A 13315-nucleotide genomic window follows, 5' to 3' on the forward strand; every position below is an offset into this window, starting at 1 on the left:
CTAGGCTGTCTGGGTTCAATCCGATGTTATATATAGAATACATATAAAAGATACCCAGGGAAAATGTCTTTGGAAAAGCTCGTCACATAAATAGGTCATTTCATGGCCAGTAAGCTGGATTTAATTTATTTCACTTTTAAATATCTGTATCTACAGTTAAATCTGTCTTTTATCAAAGCAAGTGATAGATAGCAGAGAAACTTGAGAGCCAACAATTGTTACCAAAGAGCAAAGAAGAAATTAGCCCCGTACAGTAATATGTCTAAGAGCAAAGAGAGCCAGCTCTGGGCATCCTGACCCAAGGCAGCCGGTTGGTAGCTGTAAAAGTGTGTGAAGAAAGGATCCGGATCCCTGAGAGTGGGTGGGTTAGGGATACACTACGTAACAGAAATGGGAGAAAGCCTCCTTCAACTGAGGAGAATTCTGTTCTCTTTGCATGCTCGTCCCTGCTAATCAGCTGAGAGAGTGATAAAATCATAACTGTTAGGTTAGGATGTGCTAGGGCTGAGTGATGTGGTCTGATAAGCCATTTGGGAACTGGGGTGGTGCATTACATACTTGTGAGTTCACTGGGAGCCCAATCATTTTTTACTGTGGAAATGCTGTAATATAAATAAATTTATGTTTAACCAGTGGAATGCAGTTCCCCAAATGCACTGTGGAATATATGACCACAGAGAAATAAATATTTAAGTGACATCATCTATGTTGTAAAAGAATAGGTGACTGGAGTGATTCTTTGGCACTCTCCCAAAGATGATACATTTAAAATCTGACAGATATATTGCCCTGCTAGGTCAAGAAAGTTGCAAATTGGAGGGATGACAAGTTGCCTAGGTTTTCTTTATAAAAGTACCATTTCAAAGGTTGGTGATCAAGAGTGCTACCTTTATCTCCTGACTTTTTGTAGTAAATTCAGAGCTAATGGCCAGAACTTGAGGCCTTGCGAAACAAAAATGGTAACTGGCTTCTATAATTGCAGTCTAGCCTGAGGGAGACAAGCAGAGTGGTCTGGGCTTTAACTATTTAAAAATCCTAACATGTTTTTTTTACTACCTGTTTCACAGCTTTTTTTCTTAGATAAAATACCTGTAAAACTCCCTGTGTGTGAATAGCAGTCACGGTTATTTTTGTGGCAATCACACAGTTCTTAATCTCTAGCACAAGACCAAGGATGCTGTGCGGAGAGCAGGGTACAATAAATGCACCTAATACGTTGCCAATTATCTAATTGGGAAATGTAAAAACGGGTGTGAATTTAGAGAATCTAGGGGCGGTTGGCATTTACCTACAAGTAGTTATTTGTGGAAGGAAGTCATGCTGCACGTGTTTCTTGGCACAATAAATGTCCTTGTGCACTCTCAGATTAAATGATTCATTTCAGAGAAGAACAAAGAAAAGGTCAACAGAAAGGAGCTGGTGAATCAACATGAGCAAGGATCTCCCTCACCTTGAATCATCTGAAAACCATGGAACTGCCTCAGTGGTACCAATGGAGAAAGGCAACGCTCCTCAGCATGTGAGGTCCTCCCAACCTCAGCCAAACAGACAAACTAGCTTCTGGTGACACTTGAGTCTCCCCTCTGACTCAAGGAAGCCCAGACAGCTATATTTGACTTGAAACAACCTTTGAGAGAGCTCCCTTCAATGGGGAAAAAGCCCACTCATACCTTTTGACAAGTCAAGGTGGCTGAGGGAAATCCCATTATGTATATGTCGATAGCTTCTTTCTTTACAAGACACAGTTGTGTAATGATTTGCAGCTCTCCTGAGCTTTAATTTCTCTACCTATATCTGACCATTTTGCACCTACACGTAGGTAGCAGGAAAGCCATTAAACATTACTCAGGCAATAGCGAGCCCACTGACAGGCAGCCACACTGAGACAGCTGAATTAGCGCAGCCAAAAAGCCTTCGAGCTTCCGTCATAGCATGGGTGAACTCCAATGTCCTTACCATAATTGGGAAGAACAACAACAGCAACAACAACAAAAAAATGGAGGTCAGCTGAAAACCTTAAATATACACCTATCTAGATTGTTTCTTACATGGAAAGGTCTCAGTGAAACAAATGAGGTTGAAAGAAATTTTGACGCATTTTTGAAGGACAATGGAAATCATCCTAAAAGCCTGGAGAAGTCAATAGATATTGACTTAGATTATTGTAACGTTAAATCAATATTTAATATCCATGCATTGATGTTTTTAAGTAATGTGCATGGAGGATTTCTCTTCTTTCCTGAGTATTCATTTCACACTCTAGCAGAACTTAAAGGCTCCGAACAGGACAGGACTCATTATATGGGTATTTATAAGCTGTTTAAAAAAGGTGTAGAAAGACTATCATTTTCTAATACCTTTTCTAGGACATTTTTCTGTCTGTGTTTTATCATAAAACTATTTTGTCTCTTGTTAGCAGAAAGGGGCTGGAAGCACATTTATAATCAAATTTGTCCAGTTCAGTTGTTAAATTCCTTGAAATAGCTTCATTTGTTTGCTTGTCCTGCTCCCCTGGTTTCCAGAAACAGAGGAGTAGTCCTCTATTGCATTAAAAAAGTCATGATTCATAAAGACTTTTAGAAAAAACTGTTGCTGACCCCAAATAATTGCAGACAACGGTTCACGTGTTTAAACACTTAAATCAGGCTATTGCCTTTTTTTCTTTTTTTTTAAATTTTTTTTTTCCCCTAAATAAATGAAATGCCAGAATTACTGGGTGAGAGTTTCAAAGTTCCCATGTCAAAGCTTTTGATTTCCTTTTTATACTGGGTTTTCACATTTGGAGGGAGAGGTGGGAATATGTGTTTGTGTTTCTGCATTTCATATTTCATTATTTGCTTCTGGGATTAGTTGAAGATGTGAGGTTTTTCCTACGATTTTGCAATAGGGTGGGTAATTACAGCTCTTTACGTGTTTTAAAATTGCAATGGAGGTAAAAAAACAGACAGGAAACTTCCCACAAAATTAAGGAAAATAAAGAAAGTATGAACCGCTCCCTGGGAAAAAGAATAATATGAGATGAAGAAGCCAAGACAGGAAAATGATTGAGATAAAGAAGCCAAGATAGGTAAATAACAGCGGTGCTCAGTATGGCCAGTGTTTTGCTGCGGGAAGGTACTGCTTCTTTATGAACAGACTCAGGAGTGCCTTGACTGCACAGTGGTGAGGATGCTGCCCTCCTTCTAGCTGAGAAATGAATAATTTGTGTGCCTGCCTTCCCTGAGGATTTTTGTCTTCTTTAAACTTGCCCATCTCCTGGGGCCTGGCTGCAGTCAGGAGACGTTTGCGCTTGAAAATCCTGGATTGCATTGTTTACTAAGTTTTCTCTTCAGAAGTGGCTTTTATCACTTTTTCCTCTTTGTTCCTCCTCATGTAGACACCCAACTGGTTTGCCATTTGCCAGCTGTGGTGACCTACAGGTGCTGTTTTCCAGCTTTAAGAGAAACAAAACTGCTTGGTTTCTGCGGTGCATGCCATTGGAGGCTATGCAATTTTTATTTTTATTTCGTAGCATGATCCACCTTAGAAGCCTTTTTCTGGTGGCGAGGGCTCTGCATCCTCCTTGCTGGTACAAGCGTGCACCTACCCTCATGCAGCTCTTCGTCCGCACGCGTGCACCCGCAGCAAAGCTACAAACACAGAGAAGCAACAGGATATTTCATAGGCACAAATTATGCTGGCAGAGGATGCTTTCCCAAATTTCACCCCCTGCTCACTGTTAAAATCAACAAGCTCTTTCTTATTATTTCAAAACAGTGGCTACCCCAGGAGGGAGTGTGCTAAAACGTTCACACTACTAATTCTGATTAAAAGCCAGAGCCCATTTCTTAGAGCTTTGCAAGCAAAACAGCCAAGTGATACAGAAAAAGGAATAAAAATACTGTAATCTCTTCTGGTTCCCCAAGTCAAGTTTTTGTTAGCATTGTGTCTGAGCTCTAGACTTCTTCTGGCCTGCAGATGCAAAAAAGCAAAAATTTAGTTACTTCTTATATCCCCGAGAGGAGCAATGCTCAGTTCCACAGCAGTGACGGGAGCTCTGGCTGCCCTGGCTGGGAAGGACCATGTTGCAGCTGCCGGGAGGTGACAGGTTTTTCCTGCTGAAATTCACCCTCATCAGAAGGCTGTCACATCACCAGCTTTTAAGCTTTAAGCAGAATGTATTTCTTTGGACAGGGTTTCCCCATATAACCTTGACAGCTGGCTGACCATCTCCTGTGCTTTCAGAAAGTCTTATGCAACACGTATACTGTGACTTGCAGGAGAGCAACTCTTTTTAGTTTGGTCATTAAATATAAAAACAGTGCTTAGATGTGATGGTGATAAAAGCCTTTAGAAGAACCAACACATTCTCCCTGGTGACTTTTTGGGCTGATTTTTCTGTTATTTATACTGTTCCAGTCCCTATCCGAATCATGTTGTTTGGCTTCTTCCAAGCTATTTCATCAGAAATAAGCATAAAAACATTCGTGACAAATGCTGCAATCAGTTGTTATGGGAAAACCAGTGAATTTTAAGAAAAGTTGATTGTTTTACACACTGAAAGAAGCATGACATTCAACTCCTTGTCCTTTGAACATATATAAAGACACCACAAAGAATATTTTAATACCACCATAAATAAAAATGCATCCATTAATTTTATATGAGAAAAGAAAAATTCTTAAGTGTAAGCCAAAAATAAGAAAAGCCATGTGTCATGCTGAGGACAAATGAGATAGTGGATATGAGGAAGAAGGAAGCAGTTGTGAAAATACATCCTTTCCCTTTTGTGTTACATGTGGGAGGTGAAATCGTACCACCTTTCTAGATGCACATGGCAATTGCATCTGCTACTGAATATCTCTTTACATCTGTAGGGTCAGTCTCTGAAAGTTACCGGCACCTTTCCTTCTCTTTAAAAAAGGAAAGACATAATGCTATGTTTGCATTTCTCATTAGTGAGACAATCTCCGTGCTCAGAGGTGTTGGGGCAGGGCAGCTGCTCTGCTCCCGCTGTGTCAAGACCCTCGGAGACCCTTGCGGTAGCAATTGCCTCACGTTGCTTTCTCCCAAGCTGATGCCAGCAATTTTGGGTAACGCTTTTCCTGCTTGAAATGGTTGTATATGTGTGTAGACAGAGCGGTGGGATCAGCACAGCCAGCCTGAGCTGGGCAAGGGCTGGAGCGGAGCTGGCCACCAGAGCTGTCCTTCTGCGGGGTTCCACTCGACCCTGAACATTGCAGGGGGCAAAGCCACGTCCACCAAGCCCCGTGGAGAGGAAAATGAGTGTGTGAAGCTGTAGGAGCACACCTGGGAAAAATGTGGCCTGGAGGTATCCAAGTGGAAGCAATGAGTGAGCCAGAGGACAGGGACAGGAAAAAAAAAATAGCCCATTTTTTTAAACAATGTGGGACACAGTTAAGACACACAGCAACACATATTCATACCACTCAAGCCCCGCGGCTGCTCCCTATTTGTCATACATCCTTACTCTTAGCCTGAGTTTTGCTTATTCTGGGGCTAGATTGGCTTTCCTCCCCCTTGCTTTGCATTTCACACGAACCTGCTTGAATGAAAAACTGCATATCAGGTTGGAGGCAGGCAGAAAGGAATCACTCTTCCTTTCAGACAGGTCTTTTCCGCAAGCTGTTTCCCCCTCCCTGTTCTCCACCAAGTGCCTGCTTGGGCTGCGCCCCTCCACCCTGCGGGAAGCCCCACGTCCCGGCTCTGTGCCCTGCTGCCCCGGCCCCCCGGCAGCGTGCCTCCGAGCCGCCCCGAGTGCTCGGCATCCTACTCACTCTCAACTCACATTTCTTTCGGGAAGCTCAGCCTTGCTTTTTTTCTTCCTCTAATTAATGTCAGAAATATTTTATTGTCATGCTCGCTTTATCCCAGCATTCCTCTAATTAGCTCGCTGAGTTATTCGGTGTGCATTTGAGGCTGTTCAGTGTTAATGAGCCTGTCAGTCACAGTCTTCAAAGACTCGTAGCTTCAGAGAAGCTGGAGATGGAAAGGACCTGTTAGAGATGGGTAGTTCCTGTCTCAGAAAGCAAGAGTCCTCCAGGCTTAGTTAACCACTTGTAAAATTTGCAATGTTTCTTTCAGGCTTTGAGGGTGGCATATGTGTGTTTTCAGCTCGGTAGTTTGACCAAGGCAAATTTTGCATACTGAAATGAAAAGTTACTGCCATGTGTCAAAAACACATGGAAAGATTATGCCTGAGTTGCAAATACTGTGCTCTGCATTCAGGTCTTATCTTCACAGCATACCTATGCTGAAACTGTATTTTATATAAATAAAATCCTTTCTGAGTTTGCTAAGGTAGGGACAGTACAGAAGCCAATGAATTCTCTAAAATGCACATGGGGTTTTTGGAAACCAGCCACACCACTGGACCTAGGAGGAGGTTACACCTGGCCTTTTAGCAGGACCTGAGCTACCTCTTCAGTTTAGAGCTACTTCACGCATATCTCCTGAGCTGGACTCATCCTGTAAGCGGCTGCTGCAGACTTTCGCTGAGCCACAGATCCTCAGAGCTACCTTTTGCTTGCCCAACAAACCTTTCTCGTTGTATTTAATATAACGTTTCAGAGACTCTAGCCATTTGAATGGCAGCTGGATGGTTTCTGTGCACTGATGTGTCTGCTGCAGAAGGGGCCTCATTCTGCCGCTGCTCTGTCCATCTGCAGTGCGGAGATCCAGCCTTTTGTGCGGGGAACCGATCTCTCTATCTGCTAAATATGTCGCTCCACCAGCTGAGCTGATTTGGCAAGATTGGACTACAATAATCAGAGCTATAATTTGGCACTAGCATGTCATGACAAGGGTCTATTTCCATGCGGACTCACGCACAGCAGTTGATTTGACTGCATAGATATTTCCCTCAAATTGCAAGTGTCCCCTGCTTTTCTCATCTCCTTCTGCCCCTGCATCAGCACCGTATTTGTGACAAATGAGAAAAGCAGTCACAAGGTGTTTATAGACACTTATGTAAGTGGGCTTTTTATTTGGGAGCTACTCAGGGAGCGGGGTCCTTGGCTTGCCCTGCAGGTCTGGTTGCTGATGTTGCATTGCCTCAATGACATTGATGCCCACCAAAGTTTCCGAGGAACTGTACCAGAAAAGCCTGCAAGACTCTTTGTCTTGCCGCTGAAGTCCACAGCCCGTCCTCAAGTGGCTGCAATGCCATCAGGGAGCCCTGCTCATGAAAGGCTGTTTTTTCTCATCCAGCCCACCCAGACCTACCTACACTGTTTCCACAGGGCTGTTTGGCTGCCAGGTCCCTCGGACCGCGGTTCTCCCAGAGACTGGGAGGACACAGCACTGAAAGGCGTCTCGGAGACAGGATCCCCCCAGCCTGAAGGGCTCCCAACAGCTCTCAACTTCCCAGCAGCAGCACAAGCCCACGACTTCCCACCCGGCCCACGCCAGGCAGAGGCCAGCTGCTTCTCTTCCTTTCGGCAGTCACTTCTCCTCCGTCTCATACCTACACACCAGCCTCCCCTCTGCAGGCGAAACAACCCCAGTTCACTTGACATTTCCTCATAAGCCGTACCTTCCCCCTTCCGCCAACCATTTTATTTGCTCTCTTCAGCACCAAAAATTGGTCACAGAAATCCAGAGCTGACCTTCCCACAGCCGAGAGAAACAGACAACTCCTTGCCTTGTTTGCAGGCTATCTTCCTACAGAGAAATGGTGTTTGCCTGCTTTCCTTTTCAAAACCACGCAATACCTGCCCCATATTCAACTGGTGACTGTAATCCAACCCATCTTCTACCAAACTGTCTTTTTGGAGTGGGACATTTATTCTGAAGTAATCTCAGTAAACCCATGACAGTTGATACACCTGGCTTTCTTCTAAGTGCTTGCCAAAAGCTTATTTGTTGCAGGATCTTTCTGGGACCTGAAGACTGGGCATCACCTGGCTCTTCCTTGCCCTCTCACGCAGGCTCAGCAGCATCCGTTTCTTCCCCAGCCTCCCAGGAGCTCCCATCTTCCACAGCTTCCCACAGCTCTGTGCTTGCTGCAGCTGCGATACGCCCTGAGGTGCATCTTGCCCCTTTGACATGGGTATGAAATTATTAGCCGATTGATTGCAGTTAACCTTTTTACTAAGGGAAGCAAAAAAGCCATTTAACACGGATGCAAGCAAAAGCCATTAAGCATAATCAGTTAATAGCTTTCCCCCTCTACTGATAATGGATTACACATTACCTGTTTGTCTCCTTATTACTGGTGTTCCTACAGAAGCTGACAAGAAGTCATGCTATGAGCAGAGATAGAAGGTATCTCATTTTGAGCCTTTCTTTTCCTGATTTCCCTATGCTTTAGAGTTGCATTCAGCAATCTTTTCTCACTTGTCTTTCTCTATGCCCCCTTGAGCTCAGGTCAATGAAGAGCTCGGTAATTAGCTAAGCTAACCTCTTTTTAAACTTCTTATTCCTCCTCCTCTCTGGGACAGTTGGCAGTTGTGCTCTTAAGAGCATTTCCTTAAAGAAACAGCCATCTATTCAATTTCCAACTTGATTGCATGCCCTGAAATCTTACTACCAGTTGCCTAATTCCATCATGGCATTGTCCCTTGCATCCTGCCCACTCCTTGGCTGAAAACAAAGATGAAGATCATCTCCCCTCCCATAACTGCCTTTTCTATTAAAAATAGGTCCCGCATATTCCACCGCTTTCCTGGAGACAGTCTGTGCTTTACTCAATCAATCTCTTTGGGATTGGCTACATTCTATCTCTTCATAGGTTAAAGCTCATAGCTTTTTATCCTTATGTACTGGTTTTAGCAGAGATAGAGTTAATTTTCTTCATACGTACTATGGTTTGGATTTGTGATTAAAAAAGTGTTGATAACACACCGATGTTTTAGCTATTGCTGAGCACTGCTTACACCGCGTAAAGGACTTTCCTGTTTCCCACACTGCCCTGCCGGCGTGCAGGCTGGGGGTGCGCAAAACACTGGGAAGCAACACAGCCAGGACAGCTGATCCCAACTGAGCAAAGGGATACCCTGTGCCATATGGCGTTATGCTCAGCAATAAAACTGGGTGGCGTGGGGGGGAAGGAGGGGGTTGGCCAGGGCTGCCATTGCTCAGGAACTAGCTGGGCATCGGTTGGTTGGTGGTGAGCAACTGGGGGGTTTTTGCATCACTTGTTCTTCTTGGCTTTGGTTTTTTTCTCTCTTTGTTTTTGGGGGTTTGTTTGTTTGTTTAATTATTAAACTGTCTTTATCTCAGCCTATGAGTTTTTGCACTCTTACCCTTCTAATTCACTGCCCCGTCCCACTGGGTGGGGGAGTGAGTGAGTGGCTGTGTGGTCCTTAGCTGCCTACCAGGGTTAAACGATGACACCTTACCAACCAATTTCTCATTCATCTCATGCCTTGCTGCTGAACCTTTAGTCTTCTCATGTGTCCAAGTCACACATGATTAGATGTAATTAGTCCTAAAAAATTCATGCTCAAGCAATGAATCCAATTGGAAGCAGCAGAGTGACTGTGATTGAAGTGCTTGTTTAATGTATCATGAGCAAGGTCGCAGACAGTCATGGCCTGTCTCCATAGATAGATGCGGACAGGACCTCTTCTTTGCAGTTGATGTGACAGGGTTATTCAAGACCCAGAGCTGGCTCACCACTTGGAAAAGTGCTTGGGAAGGGCATGCTCAAGCCTTTCTGCACCTTTCAGCATCTTCATGCCCTCACAGAGGAGTGTGCTTGTGTAGCTATGGACCCTTTGGTGTAGGGTGCAGCTGATGATGAAGAAGAGGAAAACAAGGTCCTGTTTTCATGTCTGCTGAAAGTGTCCAGGTACAACTGTAGTCTCTGTAATCCCTCCTGGCAGACCTGAAGGACAAGCCACTTCAGAGACACAGAAGAGAAACACAGACCTTAGGTCCTGCCTTTGGTATGGCAGCAACGAGACTGTCCCTCTTGCAGCAGAAAGGCTCAGCTTTGTAGAACCCAGATACCAAAGCGAAGCTTCAGACTTCCTCCGCTAAGTCTCAGTAGTTGTTGGTTGGCCACATATTATCAACTACCTGTTCAGTGGCTCACAGGAGAGCTGTCCCAATTCACAAATGTCCTTGGGTAACAGATGAGGAAGGCCTTCTCTGGAACATCTGTTTTTGCTAGATGTGTAGCAAGTATAACAGTCATCTGGGCTATGACATTTTTCTTGTGATAACAACAACTTTTATGCAGGGCCAGCAGGACACAGTCAGCAGTAAACACAAACAGCAATAGGAACAAAAGCACAGACCAATATTAGAAAAGTAAATGACTGGCTGTAACATCTTGGCTTTCTCATCCTGTACTCAGGTTCTTAGTTTATTTAGAGAATTACTTGTCCTTATGCTTTTTTTTTTTTTTTTTTTTTTTTTTTTGAGGATAAGGAGGGGGAGAGAGAGAGATAAGAGGCAACAAGGTGATTGCAATCCATAAAAGTGACCTTTGCATGACCTTGACCATTAAATCTTACCAACAGACCTTAGAAGAGCCTATTCAAAGATTACAACAACTCTGTTTTCTATTATAGCATTTGACATTTCTTATTAAGTAGCCCAGCAACAAGAACATCAAAACCTAATTTTTATAAATATGGACTGGCAAAGAGAATCACTGAGAGCTGTTCAGGCTGTTTTTTCACATTTATATTCAGAGAAACATTGTGGGGATGTTGGGATGAACTGTGGTTTTGCTTCGTTGATGTAAGCCGGGTGCACCACTAGAGCTGTGTTTCAGCTTTAGCATTAGCTGCAACAGTAGTGTTTCAGCTCACTGGATGCTTACTCCCACATGAATACTGAAGGATGAATGACCTGAGCCATTAGAAGGCAATAAACTCATTTCCAGTAATTCTACACGCTGCTGTAAAACAATCCAGCATCCGTACCAGTGCATTAGCTCGGGCTGCAGGAGGGGGCTTTAGGGGCGGGTGGTGAGAGTAGGGAGCTGGGGAGGAGGACGGGAGCTGCGGCTGAAGCCTCGGATACTGCTTGCTTCCTGCTCCACCGCAGACTCCCTGTGTCATCTCTGACAGGTTACTTAAGCAGTTTGTGCTTCAGGTCGCTGCTGGAAATACAGATAATGTGATTTCTCTGAATTGCAGGAGGGAGTTTTGTGGCTAATTAAATGGAGGCATGTGAGAGGCTCTTAGATACTGCAATACCAAGGTCACTATTAGTACCTTTCAGAGAATGACTGATGTAGCAAATACGGTGAACAATAATGCCTGCAAACAATAAAATACTGAGTCTCTTTGCAATTAGGATGCTGTCCACCAGTTGTTCTCTCTGTGCTGTGAAGCTTCCTGGCCTAAGTCCCTTCTCCATGCAGTACGTGAGCAGATAACATTATTCCCAAGTGGAAGAAATCCTGTGCATTTGAAAAGAAAAAATCCACTGGGAGTGGTTCCTCCAAAGTCTTATTCACTACTTCAATCCTCTCTTTGAGCTCAGAGTGAACCAACAACATATAAGCTGTAAATTTGGAAGTTCACAGAGAACCACTTATCTGGTCCATATTGTAATGTAGCTACAGAATTTGGAAAGGATTCATTAAAAAATTAATAATACTCTTAACACATTTCAATTCCCCTCGATTCCTGCTTTGCCACTATACTTCTTTTAACTTTCCTACACTTCTAACAAATGCACAAAGCTAAGTTCTGTTGTTGCCTCATTCAGTTGGGATTTGATGAATTCCTACGCTCTCTTGGGTATTTGAAATGTGACTGGATTAAATTGGAGTGAATTTAATCCTCTTGGGGATGGGTATACTAGTCACAACATTCCTATAGATTATCTAACACTGTTTTGTTTTTCTTTTACACTTCTATAGCTAAATAAAATGTCTCTAATGCCTCTCTAGTTACTGATCAGCCTCCCGATATCCCATTCCTCCAGAAGTGAGTACTTTTTTAAATACCTCTTTCTAGGAGGAGGATGAGGAGGAGACATCAACAGAAGGGAAGAGCAGGAGGAGGAAAATGCAACAGGAGGCAAGAGTAGAAGGAAGAGCAGGAGGAGGAGTTTGAAGAAAAAGAGGAGGAACCAGATGAGCAAGAGATTGGAAAAGAGGAACAGGGGGAAGAACATGGGAAGGTGAAAGATAAGAAAAATAACAAAGATGAACAAAATCAGGAGGAATTGTTTAGCAAAAGAATTGAAGAAATAAAAGCTGGAAGAAAAAGAGGAAGAGGAGGAGGAAAAGGGGGAGAAAGGAATAGGAGAAGGAACAGGAGGAAGAACAGAAAGACTGGGAGAAGAGGTTGGCCTTGATGATCTTAAGGGTCTTTTCCAACCTAAATGATTCTATGATTCTATTCTATGATTCCTAATTGATGATGAAACTTTAAGCCCTGTCCCTCCTCTCATTCACATGCCTTCTTGTTGGCAGCTGCTCATGTGCATGAGAACAAAAAAACTCCAAAGCATTGGCTCAGCAAAAATGTGTGTATCATCTCCTGACAGTTCTCGCTGGTAGCAGTCTGCAGTATATGCACAGGAATAAAAGATCCCTTTGTCTTCATCTGACGACCTTTAATCATTCATAGCCTTTCAAAAGAACTGCTTCTTTCATAATGCCAAGAAAGGTAATGAATGAAACAACTACTAAACTGAAAGAGAAAAAGAAAGCTTCTTCAGTAATGACTTCTTTTGCACATCCATCTTCTGGACAATAAATGGTCTGGAGTGGGGACCATGTTGCTGCTGAATTTTTTATGAGACTGCAGCTGTATCATAAAGATCTCTCCAACAATTAGAATAATTTCTCATTATTTTGGCCATAAATGCTTCCCAACTCATCAGTTTTTGGTTTTTAATTACAAAATTCACCTGCTCTTCTTACTGAGAGCTTCATACCCTTGATTTTCAAGAGCTACTTTTTTTCCCAAACTGTTATCAATTATCCTTCCAACTCTCAACATCACACTGAAGCCTCCTACATTTGCTGGAGCCCACAACTGGTGGCCAACTCCCATCCTCTGCAGTGACCGTAATCAACATACTTGTGTGTGCTTTCCCTTCTGCTCTGAAGATTATGTAACCTACACATACTGTGGACAAAGAACTGTTCTTGTCCTTGTCCCAGCCATGCAAATCCAGAGCAGCTCATAGAAAACTAAACAACACTCTTTCACACCAGTGCAATAAAGCACTCCAGTGTAATAATTTGACCCACTTTCTTTTTGTATGGTACACAAGAGAAATGCAAAATGCATGCAGTCTGCTGGTGCAAAGTTTCTGGAATTTGCATGCATTACAAAGACATAGTTAATGATCATAGCGCCCGTGTGGAGAAAGAAAAGGAAACAAAAGATTCAGTAGT

This window comes from Buteo buteo, chromosome 18 (genome assembly GCF_964188355.1).
Source record: "Buteo buteo chromosome 18, bButBut1.hap1.1, whole genome shotgun sequence".
NCBI lineage: Eukaryota > Metazoa > Chordata > Aves > Accipitriformes > Accipitridae > Buteo > Buteo buteo.